Below are 13,208 nucleotides of genomic sequence, written 5' to 3'. Positions count from 1 at the left end.
CCATGTGGCACAGCCAGCAGATGCTGTGTGAGCAAGAGGCTCTGCTGGGACAGATCCCTGGCTGTGAAGTAGGCAGTGGCAGCAGCCTCTTGGTGGGCTGCTGGGTTTCTATATGGCTCAGGGATCGCTGCTGGAAGTAGGCTGTTTAGTGCCACATTCTGGATAGGAATAATCTGGATTATCACACATTATGGCTTCCCTGACCCCAGCATGAAGAAATGGCAGCAGCTTTTCTCTCCCTTACCTTACTGCTTGCACAGTTTCAATTTACAATTGCTTCCCTGCAGGGGCAGAGGTTAATGAGAACCACTGTCCAAACACCAAACAGTGCCCTGGCCTTAGCACTGATATACATGCACTTGCTCCCCAGCCAGAACAACTGTCAGCAAAGGAAGAGAGCCTGACCCAGCTCGGAAGATCAAAGAGCCCCAGAAGAGCCTCCAGAAGCCCCTGTGATGGTGCCACCACACACGCTGCAACAGCTGGATGTGGCATCGCTCTACCCCAGCCTGAACGCGCCTGGTCCGGCCCGGCCGGTCGCAGGCTGCCTCGCGCCCTTCGGCCCTGCCAGCACGGTGACCCCTGGCTGCGGCGCCCCGCCGGCGGGGGTGGGCCCGGCGCGCCCCCGCCGCCCCCGCGCCGGGCGGGAGCTGTCCCTTCAGCACCGCGCCGCTCCGCCGCCCTCCCCTGCTCCGGGGAAGGAGCGGGTCTCCTCCGAGCACACCCACAGTACGCCCCTGCAGCCCAGACCGCCCAAAGGGCACGGAGTGCTTGCAGGAAAAGCGCTCGGTCTCTCTCGGGCTCCAAGGGGCCGTTTGTCTGGCAGCTGGAGGAAGGGCAGGATGTGCAAGGGTATCTGCCGAGCAAACTCTGAATCACTTGGACTAGCTGAGGGGAGACCTCACTGCTGCTTACAGCTTCCTGAGGAGATGAAGCAGAAAAGGAGGTGCTCATTGATCTCTTCTCCCTGGTATCCAGTGATAGGACATGTGGGAATGCACCAGGGGAGGTTTAGACTGGATGTTAGGAAGCAATTCCTTATCAAGAGGGTGGTCAAACACTGTAACAGGCTTCCTAGAGAGGTGCTATGACCCATGCCTGTCAGTGTTTGAGAAGCATTTAGACAATGCTCTTAATAATTTGCTTTAACTTTTGGTCAGCCCTGAATTGGTCAGCAGTTGGACTAGGTGATCATTGTAGGTCCCTTCCAACTGAAATATTCTGTTCTATAGGAAACAATGCTTCATAAATAAATGGCAGAATTACTCCAGCGTTTGCTTTGTGCGGGCAGGTGACTGGCAGTGCAAAAGTGCATCTACAGAACCCTGGAGTTTCCAGACATCTATTCAGGAGCAAACTGACAGACAATCTGCTTTCAGCAAGCCCTTGGCATGAGCACAAAGTTCATGCCAAGACAACTTGCTTACTCTCCAACACATCATAAATGAGAACCAGGCACCTACTTTAAGGCAATATAAGCTCACTCACAAATCTGAGATCAACACTCCACAGCTAGCGACTGGAGTGCAAATCTCACCCAGCTAAGAGAGAGATGTCTGCACAAGCAGCATTCCCCTCACTTCCTTCTCCAGCTTCAGTGAGCTGCACATTGACATTATCCCAGCTGCTCATCACCATCCCCCTCACATCTGCCAGAGTAATGGCTCCTATGTCCTCTCCCAAACAACCTCCTTGGAAACTACTGTGGCTAGCAGGGGCCCTGGTTTTTAGGTTAACATGGATCACTACGACTGAACCGTGTTAGGAAGCAATTACACAAGCACAAGGCTCTTTTCAGAGCAACAAGCTTCTGAAACTCTAAGTGCAAACATGTTCGTATTTCTTATATTAGCAATGGCAGGTTTGAAATTTCATAAAGAACGGAGACTTCAGTGACCCAAAGAGTCTGGACGGATGCAATGACACCCCCATTTCAAAAATGCCCCAACTAAGCAGCAAGTATGAAACCCAGCTATTGATGGAATGTCCTTTCCTAAAACTCTCTCATACCCCAGTCCCTCAAGCTCCTTTCTGGACACCCCGAATTGCAGAAGACACGGACCCCCTCCAAGCAACCAGGACACAGGCAGTTTGCACAAATCCCTGTCCTACCCATACCACCTTGCACATGCTCCAAGGAAAGCAGAGAAAGCACTGGTTGGGCGCGTGCACAGCCAATGCTTTCCATGGACTAGTGTGGCCTGGAGGAGGCTCTATAAATGTAAGGAGGTGGGCTGGGCAGAGAGGAACTGACTGCAGCTTAAAATACAAAGACATCCTGCAAATGCCTCTAGAGAGAGTAGGCAACAAAACCAAAGAGTGCTTTGAATGGGAACAGCTACACCCAAAATGAGTTGTCAATGTTTCATTTTTACTGACTCAAAGCAGGAAGCCAAAACTGCTTAATCACAGGTTGTAATCCAGACAATGGCTGTAAGAACCTGCGATTTCAGCATCAGAGCTGATAAAGGATTGTTTCCTTTATGGATACCTACCCCAACCACCTATTTCTGCCTGACATCACTGCCCACTGCTCTGCCAGCTGAGCAAAGTTTTGCAGGGCAAAATTGTAACCCAGGTCATGGAGGTGATCCAGGCGGAAGATAACAAAACCAAAGGCAAAGAACAAAGATGAGGAAAACAGTTGGAGACTACTGGAGGCAGGAACTAACTTTTCCACAGAAACTGAAACACAACATAATTAGTCAGTTTTCCTGTGCAGAGATAAGGTCACAAGTTATCTGGCAATGTACAAGCACCACCCATTACCGCCCTGCCTTGTACTATGGGACACCAACTCAGCCACCAAGTCTGTGGAGCAGGGTGACTCTATGAAAACAGCAAATCCCTGTGCAACAGGGGATGTGGGCCACCCCGACAGAGCCATCCCTCCAGGGTCAGAACACAGGCAGCAGGGCCATGCATGCTCCCTCATGGTGCTAGAAGGCCCAAGAATTGCAGTCCAGCACCAAATTGTTTCCTCACTGCAGGGTCCTTGGTGGCAATGCTCCGGAAAGCTGTCCCAGGAGATGTTTGGGCTAGCATCACCTCCACCATCCACACCACCTCCACCTTGTTACAATAGTCCCTACTTCCAGCTGAAACACCAGACAGGCTCTGCACAGACCCATATGCCCAGAGCCCAGGATATGGGGCTGTGCCACCCCACGCCCCCTGGCTTCCCACAGCTAGGAGAGCTGCAGCTCCTGCCCTGTGCCGGAGAGATGTTCCAGCTGAACCCCAGCCCATCACCCTACTCAGAGAGGTGAGTACCCCAGCACATCCCTCCTGACACAAGCTGCTGAGTTGTGTGTTACTGCCAGTGGCCCTGACCAGAGACCAGACATGATTTTCTGACCATATTGCAAGAGTCAAGCCAGGGTCAAGGGAGCAGTGCTTCCTCTGGCCAGCAAGGAACACCAGGACAGACTGATCATCCTGGCATCACCATGCTGGTGCCCCTTCCATGCCTGATGGCATCAGCAGTGACCCACCACTGCTGAGGCTTGCCCGGGGACACAGCCGGCCCCAGCAGTGGCCACCACTGAGAACCAGGGCACTGCTCAGTCCCAGCATTGCCGTGGCTGGCCTGGGTGACCATGCTCCCCTCCTCACAGCACCGGCCTTTTCATCTGCAACAAAGGGCTGCTCTCTGCAACGCACTCAGAGGCAGAAGACCAAAAATGCTCTGGACTGGGGCAGGAGGAGGGGAGCTGGGACCTCTGGTAGCAACACACAGAGAGGGCAAAGCACAGGCCAGTGCAAGCTGCATTTGCTAACACTGTAACGCCAGTTCTCTCTGCTCCCACCAGCAAGCGGGACTCACTGGAAATGTCAGGAAGGGAAGACCTTAATGTGGAGGTGGGAAAATGCCACTACTGCTAGAAGCACCACGGACTCCCCCGTCCACAACAGCTATCCTCCCTGCCACCCAGCTTGCAAGCTGCTGGTGGCAGAGAGCACCAGGTCCCCCTCTCTTCCTGCTGCATTGTGCCCCTCACCTCCGCAGGGCAGAGGAGACCAGATGCAGGGCAGCACCTCTCAGCAGGGCTCCTGCCAGCAGCCAGGCTGCACACCCAGAGCCAACATGACACAGCGTCAAACAGCCACGTCCTGCAGCAGCCACTGCTCCTCCAAGGTGACGTCAGCCTCTGCAAGAGCTGGCAGGCAGGACATGCTGTGCATGCCGGCCGCGCTGCTCCCAGACACTGCCTGGCTCCAGCAGACATTGTGGCCTGTGTTCCTCACCAGCTACAGCTTATCTACAAATTGAATTTCACACTTGCACACTCCAGAATAAGGCACAGGTGCTGGAGAAGCCACCCTCCCCCTCCACATCTGTCTTCCCCCTCACCCCACCCTGCCGCTGAGAACCAGCACTGAGGATAATGGCTGGCGGCTGTGGAGGAGCTCCTGGGCAAAGACACTGACCCTGCACAGCCAGCATCGGCTCACAAGAGAGCTGCCATGGTGCTGGCAGTACCATCCATGCTTGGGGCAGCACCAGGACGAAGGGAGCCTTGGGGCCTCTGGCACAATGGCCACCCACACATGCTGCTGGCACGGCATCCAGAAACACCCGTCAGCAGCTGAATAAGATAAAAGCCCATCCTAGAGTTCCTGGTTTCCCCAGAAACCCTAAAGGCTTTCCCAGGAACTCTGCAAACACAGATTTGCTACGTGCCCCAGTGAGCAACCTAAAGAGTTCATATAGGTGTCACAGCCAGAGATCACCATCGTCACAGGTCATACGTATAGCTGGCAGCCCAGACAGATGTGGCCGCAGTCACCTAGGAAGGACCTCAAGCATTTAGATGGTCCAGCCCAAGCTCACCACAGCCTCTAGTCAACTAAGACAAGCAGCTTCCTTGAGCAGAGAAGCCTGCCCTCAGCAAGAGCCATCAGCTGCTCACATTCTCAAACTGAAACCAAAGCCGGTATGACTGAGCAGAAGACCATGAAAAACCCCTGGGCTGGAGGGTCAGCCTGCAGCCAGGGCACCTCTGCAAAGTCTAACTCTTGCTCATGCACCCAGGGCTTGCTAAGGACTGGCCAGACAAGCCAGCAGCTAGGAAGGAAGCCTGTTCAAATTTAATCCAAAATATATTTTCTATTTTCCCTTGTACCTTTCTCCTCTCATATTTTCTATCTTCAAGCACAAAAAAGCAGAAAGCCGAAAACCTCTGGCAAAAAATCCTTTAATGTGTTTTACTGTAAAGGCTGCCTAGTGTTAAGAAATAAGCTGGACTGGAGCAAATCAGGCAGCCTGGGGATGCCCTGTCTCTCCAGAGGGAGCAGACCAGGATGAAGCAGGCCATACAGATAGGCTGCGAGGACAAGCAATGCCAAGGAAAGGCAACCCCCAGCGCTAAGAAGGCTCCTGTGCTCCCTCCTGCTTCTCAGAGGTCCCCAAGCACAGCTCTGCCTCTCTGCCTTGGCAGATGCCCACTTCGAAACATCGCTGCTGGCAGAAACAGGATTTTTTGTTACAAAGAGCAGGTAACCACTTGGCTCCTCTTAAAGTTGTGAGCATCAAAGTACAATAGCTCCCTACCCAAATCTGCAACCTCAGCTTGTCACCAAGAGAGTCCAGCAGCAACAGAGACCAAAATGGCAACGAGACAGAAATGGAGATAGTTTTTGTCTTAAGGCACAGGATCTGTCCCCTCACGACTCCTAGCCAAGGGCAGATTTCAGTTTTGTGGTTGAAGGATGCCATTGTGCTGGCTGGATACTTCCCTCAGCCCTTGCAGACGGGGTCCTCCTGGAAGTCATCGGGATGGGAAACAGTGTCCTTTTCATAAGCTTCAACCTTGCTTGGCCTCATCCTGCTGCCCCCCACCCAAAGCCCACTGGGGACGGCTAGATCCCCAGCTTGTCCCTGTATCATCCTCTCCAAGTCTACTTGACCCACAAGAAGCCATCCTCTCCCAAGCTGAGCCTCACGTCTCCCTGCTGTCATTACATGTCTCTGGACTGCTCAAGGAGCTGGGGGAAAGCCTTCTGGCATCCCACATATGCTGAGGTGAGACTGAACTGGACCCTCACTGGTAGCAGGACATGAGTCTTTTCTCATCTGGGCATAAAACCAGGAACAAAACTGAGACTGATGTTTCCTGACATGCGTGAGAACAGGCAAAGCCAGGGGAGTGGAGGAGGGGGAGATGAAGATCAGATCCCCAGTGATCCCATGGTGCCCACAATGTGCAGCGAGCACCAGGAAACTGGGACAATGCCAGGATGAGACTCTAGTTCTGCTGCCAGCGTATCAGGAGGGTGCCCTGCGCCCAGGGAACCAGAGGAAGCAGAACTGCCAGGTAACACAGGAGGGAAGGGATATCACCATTCATTTTCAAACCAACTGAATTAGCAGCTGTTCAGCCAACAGAAGTTTGTCAGAAGTCTCCAGCAAAGGGTCCTGTGTGCCAAGGCAGAGGATTGGTGGTTAAGCACAGGTCTCACCTCTCCAAACAGCTGCACCTCCATCACATGGGTAGAGCATCCCATGCTCTCAGCAGGGAAGCAGGACTGTGCAGGCATCTGTCACCCTGTGCCAAGCAAAGTAACTCAGAGCTGAATGGGGATAAACCTATCCTCCTTTACCAAAGCCCAGTGCTCCTTCCTGGCTCCAGCCTCTACGGGAGGCACATTATGAAAATAACAGCTCAGACCCAGGGTCCACCTTGCCCTATGAACTTTCTTGCCAGTAGTCAGAAGGACCAGCAATTTGCAGCTCAGCAGCTGCCCAGATCGGAAGTGGATCTCAGTGTATTTATTGGTTTCTGGGGGAACTTCTTGTCCTTATTGAGTTCATCCCATTTCTCCTGGAACCAATGTAAGGTTCCACCATTCACACCACCTTGTTCTGAGGATTTCTGCAGCTTGATAGCACGTCTGCAAGAGGCAATGCCCCTCCTCCTGTTTGGCACCTCCTGCTAGCTTCATTTGATGTAACCTTGTACTTGCATGGAAAGAAACAGTGAACAGTTAACCTCTATCCGACTTCTCCTGGCCTCCTGTAGACATATCTTATCCATCTTCTGTTGTTTCTGTTCCCGATTGAAGAACCCTGCCTTATTTAGCCATTTTTTTCACAGAGGCCATCAAACCTCTGACCATTCCTGCTGCAGCTTCCAGGCATTTGACTTCACAATGATCTCAACACCCACACATCTCTCCTGAGCTCCCCCAGGGAACTCTAGAGACAGAGACACAGAGCAACCCCTGCCCCCTTCTGCATCACTGTCCCATGAGTCCTCAAGATGCTCAGCAGTGCCTGGAGTCACGTAAGTGTAGAGGAAAGACATGAAGATAGCCAGACTCACAAACTCACCTCCACAACTCCTTTCGCACTGGGTGCCGGTACCAGGACATGAACACAGCCACCTCCACGGTGAGTGGCACACAGACACTGTGGCCATGCTGCAAGCTTAGGCTGCTTCTCCCACTGTAGAGTAGCAGCTAATGAATGCCTGATGAAGTCAAAGTCCCTGCAGCCCCTGATTACCATGCCAAAGGGCATTCTCCAGCAGCCTTCCTGACTAGCCTCTGCCAACCATCCTTTCCCTCAGAGAGTCCCAGCAGTCCAGGTCCGAGGCTTGTGCACCATACAAGCCCTGTAACACATTCTCCCTCTGAAACCTTTCCCAAACTTTGCCACCTGCTCTGCTGGCATGGCCAGAGCATCTGGCCACCAGGCAAAGCTTCAGCTCTACTTGTCAGGCACCTCACAGGATACGCTCACACTGAGATGCTGTTTGAAAATAACAGATGTTACTCCACCGTTTTATATTTTACAGTGTCAGGAACAAGGCTTCTTTACCAACAAACCCCTGAGCTCCTTGTCAAGTCGATTTCAGCCCAAACAATGCTCCCCAACACAAAGTCTTGCTCACAGACCACCCTCCCCTCCAAGGCAAAAGGAGTATACTGCAAGGGCAGAGTTTCCCCAAACAACTGCAAGAATAAGCAGGAACACAGGTTTCATCATGGACTGCAATACCACATCACTACTGAGCCCAGACAAGCCTGTAAACAAGCAGCATGTATCCTCTTAACCAGGGAAAACTTCCAGGAGCCACATGCACCAGACAGGACCTGGCAGCTGCAGCCAGAAGCCCCCATGTCTTTCCACCACTCTCGCCTCATCTCCATTTCCTCTCAGTCACACTTGCTCTAGGGTCTGAATGATGTGGGTTCAAACTGCCAGCTCTGGCAACCACAGGACCTTTTATTCATGACCCTCACACCTGTTGCAGAATCCTGTTGAGGTCAGCAGCACACAGCACTGGTCACAGCCTGGTCCCTGCCCCAGCTCTGGGGGGCATCACACTGGGAGGCCACCAGAGCACTTAGTCCACTACGCAGCACCACGCGACTCTGCCATAGTCCTCAAACCCAGCTGTCCTTGAGCACCCAGTACCAGGATCCACCCTGCCTCCTACTCCTGATGTGCCCCTGCCAGCTGGCTGTGACCACCTTCTCTCCGCGCTGACCTAAGACCCACACACGCCCCTGGCTGTGGGTGCAGGTGCAAATGCCAGACCCTGATTAAGAAGCATCTTCTGAAATGCTCTGTCAGCAGCGGCCAATAACCACAGACCATCAGGGGAGGAATCTCTGTCTGAGATCCCATGGGGAACAAATAACTGTCCCATCCCAGTGGCACTGAAAGCCCTAAGGAGAGAGCCAAGCTGTCCCTGCCCCATCCCCCTGCACTTGGTGCACAGCCCCAGAACAGCAGATAGTGAGCCCCACTGTGCTCTGCAGTGAGATTTCACAGGTTCCTCTGTGGCTCCTCCACAGCTCATGCCCAGACACATGCTCCATGTCCCCATCCCCACTGCTTCCCACCATCTTTCCACCCTTCTCCTATTACTGGATTCCTCCAGCTGCCACCAGTGCAGCAAGGACACTCCACACCAGTCTGTCCGAGGCCACAGTTGCTCCTGGACAGCCAAGAGGGCTTCCCTTCTTCCCCGCCTGCCGTGTAGAAGTAGCTCCTAGCAGGAAGGGTATGGGAAAACAGCAGCAAACTGCTTGGGAGGCAGCCAAACCACTGTGGCTGGGGAGGTTTAGGAGCTGTCTGAGCTGATGCTGCTCAGTAATGGTTTAGATGGAGCTTAGAGACTCAGTGATCTCGAGGTTCCTTCCATACCTGCTGTCCTAAAACTCCTCCTCCCTTGACACAAAGGCAAGGCCAACATGGACCTGCCAGATTATTTTGGCCGTCACTATCTCCTTGCTCTCGCTTGTGGAATCAATGTGATCCTGGTCAAAAGGCACCTGGATCAGGTCCCTGTCTGTGCTGGACCTGAGCACCCAGACTGGACCCCACAGAGAGCCAGGAGAGATGCAGCCACCACAGCTAGAGCCTCGGCACAGCGCCCTGCCAATTCTCACGCTGCCTTGTGAAGCCTTGGCAGGCCCCTGCCCGCAGGCAAGGCACTGCCAGCTTGCACAGCAGCTCCGCTCGTGACTCCGAGGCTCTGCCTGCCCTCACTGCCCTGCTCTCAAGCACCTTCGCTCCAGCCTTTTTGGAGAAGAGGCTCTACACAGGGTCTGGGAAGGAGACAGACCCAGATATAAGGTCCAGGGCAACACCGCTGGCATGGGCTCAACCTTCCTCTCCAACAGTGCTGCCCTAGATGCACACTGCATGTTGAATACAGGCAGTTGGAGGCTGTGCAAGGCAGTAGCAGTCAGACCCTGCCAAGATGGGCACTGCAACTCCATTTCCTCAGCACATTGCTGCACAGGGCCCACATACCCAGGTCCAAGGGCTGCCCTGCATCTTGGCGGCTTTCGCTCATGGCCTGATGCTCCGGAGGTTGAGAGCTGCATGTTTGCAGGTGTCCAACCAAACTCCACATCCCGACTGCACATGTAACCATGGCAACTGCACATGCGAGTGGCAAAGCCTGGAGCTGGGCTAACTGCAAATGCAAATGAAGCAAACACATGCACAATGCTAGAAGTGTGACCTCTAAATGTCAGCCTTTAACCATTTTGCAGTCACCAGCTTTGGTGATGACCACCTGCAGCATGCGGAGCAGGAGGAGGTCTGCTCTGACAGGAATGTTGGGGCACCCAGCCCTGTGCCAGGGGTTGGCATGGGTGCTTTGGTGCAGAGCAGGGAGAAAAGATGGTGCGTACATTTCCCAGAGCTAAGAGTGACCCCTGCCTTGGCAACCCACAGCTCCCTCTCTGGGGCACATCCACCCCCTACCCAGCTGGCAGATGCCCCCAATTCCGCAAAGCACCTGAGTTTCCAGAGGAAGAAAGGTCCCACCAGGCTGACACGAAGCACAGCCAACGCAGGGGCTTGTAGGGAGCTGGCTCTGTCAGCTCTCCTGCTGCACCCATGCATGCCCAGCCGTGGGGACATCTCCAGCCCCTCTGCCATTGCCTGGGGCCGAGACGGCAGCAGTATGGGATGAGGCACCCTCAAAGGACAGAGGAAAAATCCCAGTGACTTCATGTCAGCGCCACTTCCACAAGGGAGGTCCATGGCCTTGGGAAAGGCTGGCAGTGGAGGCACTGGGAGGTGTCACCATTTAGGAGAGTGTGGTTCAGAGAAATTGGCTGGTCAAAGGCCTCATGTCCCTCACCACTTCTCTCCCTTGCTGCTGACAGTGCCGGACATAAGACGAACCCTGGTGCTAACCATCACCTACCACACCTGTCCGGCTGGGTGGCTTCAAGTGCAATGGAGCCAACCTCAGCTGAATGGCACCAACTCCAGCCACAGCACACATCACAGGAGCCACCGGCAGCCCTGCGTCATGTGCCTAACCCACCACCCGGCTCAGGGACGAGCATGGCCAGCACAACAGAGCCCCCATTTGACACCGAGCCTCCCTCCACGTCAGCCCCCTGCCCAAGAGAGACAGGGAATGCCCTGCTTCGCTCTGCAAGCCTAATGACTAATGTCATTCCCTACGCTATGCCAAATAAGTCGAGCCAAGGGGATCTCCTGCCTGCCCTTGACCCAGGGATGCTCACACCAGCAGCCTCTCACCGGGTGGAACCGGTTGCATCCTTGCACCCCAAATAACCGAGTGCAGCTGCACCAGCACCCACAGCCCCCCAACGGCCCCGCAGAGCACCCCGGTCTCTGGGGCAGGAGTGCCCGAGCCGGGACAGCCCCTATTCCCCACTACATGCTGGGCCCGACGGGCTGAGCCGAGCGGAACCGGGCCAACCGGGCGGCCCCGGGCCGGGGGATGCGGGCGGGGGCCGCGCAGCTGAGGCGGGCGCACAATCCCCCTTTCAGCCTGTCGCCGTGGCAACCCGCCGGCTCGCCACGGCCGCTCATCCGGCCCCGTTAACCCCCGCCGCTACCCGCCGCCAGCGCCGCGCTCGGCCCCACCCGTTACCCCCGCCGCGCCCCGCCCCGATGCCCGGCCCGGCCCCGGACGCCCTACCCCGGGACCGGGACCGGGACCGGGACCGGGACCGGGACCGGGACCGGGACCGGGACCGGGACCGGGACCGGCCCGCGGCCACCCCCGCCCCGGGCGCCCCATCACCGCCGCGACGCCGGCCCCAGCCCCGCGCCGTGGGGCCGGGCCGGTCCCGCCCGCCCGCCCTCCCCAGCAAGAGCCACCGCGGGCCGGGCGGGGCACACTCACCGTCGCGGGTGGCGGCGCGGCTGGGCCATGCCGGTGGCGGCAGCGGATGCTCCGCGCCCCGCGCTCCGCTCAGTCCGGCCCGACCCCGCACCGGGAGCGCGCGGCGCGTGCACGGCGGGGGCGGGCCGGGGAGGGGCTGCACCGCAGCACCCCTTCGCTGCCGCCGCCGCCCGGTACCAGTACCGCACCTATCGGACACCCCACGGCCCCGCTGCTCTTCTACCCTGGGCATCCTGCACCACCCCGGGCACCCCTGCACTGCCCTGGGCATCCTGCACCACCCCGGGCATCCGGACCTTGCTGCACTGCACTCTGTACCTGCCCCAGCCACTCTGCCTGGGTGCCCTCCACCCCCCCGCTCTGCCCAGCCCTGAGCTGTGCTGCCCCAGCACACCCCAACGCAGCTAGAGCAGCCCATACTCTCCAGCCCTGGCATCTTTCCCCAAGGCCAGGAGCGCAGCCCCTGCCGCTGCCACTGCTCTGCAGCACCCAGCTGGTCCAGAGAGGATTCACCAGGTACCAGTATGGGATGCCCCATCCCAGCCTCATCCCTGGGGCCAGGCGCAGCCCTGCCACCCATTCACCCTCTGCCATGCACCGGGCTGCAGGCTCAGCAGCCACAGCCCCATAGGCCCCAGCAGTACCATGCAGCAAGACCCAGCACCCCGTCATTCCCCTTTCTTCCTGGTGTGCCCCTTCCCAGTGTGGGGATATCTTCTCCCCCCATGCACAGCCTCCTGGCAGGAGCCACCTCTCCTCCAGCCTGCCTCTGCCCATGGCAGAGCTACCTCTCTGTTTCAGTCCTGCCTGATGGGATTACAGAAATCATTTGAAACAGGGCATGGATTTGGGTCCTGCTGGATGTGCCTGGTCTCTGCATCTCTCTGCCATAGCCAGGGCAGCATCAGCTGTGACGCCTGATCAAAGAGGAGGACATGCAGTTACCAGCAGACACCACTATGCTTTCCAGTCTGGGCGAGGGGAGCTGGGCTCTGCCTCCCTCCCACTGCCAGAGCTGCATCCCAGACCGTACCCAGGCTCTGCAGAGCAGCCACCACTTCCTGTTTAAGATGCTTTTACAGCAGCATGTGAAGGGCAGGTATTTATTTTGGCTCTCCTGCATGCCACCAGCACATGCACTGAGTCAGTGAACATGCAGCTGCAGAGAGATCCCCGCACCCTGATGCAGTTTGGGCTTCACTTGCCCCAGCGCCTTCTGGCTGCCGCTGCAGAGTAGGTTAGAGCTTTCCTGCCACACTCCCTCTCCAAGGGACTGCTCACTGGTGGATAGCAGCTTGACCGATTTTATTGCTGGCCTGTTATATGCAGGGCGAGCTATGTGTTGCCACCCTGTATGCCCTTGAGCAGACAATATGGCCCAGAGCCCCATGGGATGGATGCACAACCCTGCCCTGTGCCCACCAGGGTTCATCAGGCCTGAGAAGCACCTTTAAGGGGCCCCAGGACTAGTGCCAGGCTGCCCTGCAGCAGGCAGAGCTCTAGTCATGGCTCCGTGTCCCACTGCCCAGCAAACCCAGCCCAGGATGGGGTCATGCTGCACAGCTGCAACAGTGC

The 13,208-nt window shown here is 56.3% G+C and overlaps 1 protein-coding gene across 3 annotated transcripts in view; it reads right to left on the bottom strand.

The window, feature by feature from the left end:
* The window catches only part of NLGN3 (neuroligin 3), a 42,403-nt gene extending 30,654 nt beyond the window's left edge, over positions 1 to 11,749 (bottom strand). For 2 of the 3 annotated variants that reach the window (XM_064463053.1, XM_064463051.1), the window contains exon 1: positions 11,634 to 11,749. The gene's annotated coding sequence lies outside the window, so the exon portion shown is untranslated. The remainder of the gene's footprint in view (positions 1 to 11,633) is intronic. The other variant, XM_064463052.1, reaches the window with a different exon arrangement.
* Between the last annotated feature and the right edge of the window lie 1,459 nt (positions 11,750 to 13,208).

Source organism: Phalacrocorax carbo, chromosome 11 (assembly GCF_963921805.1).
Source record: "Phalacrocorax carbo chromosome 11, bPhaCar2.1, whole genome shotgun sequence".
Classification (NCBI taxonomy): Eukaryota; Metazoa; Chordata; class Aves; order Suliformes; family Phalacrocoracidae; genus Phalacrocorax; species Phalacrocorax carbo.
The sequence above is the reverse complement of the archived record's forward strand: the minus strand, read 5'-3'. Positions and strand labels throughout refer to the sequence as shown.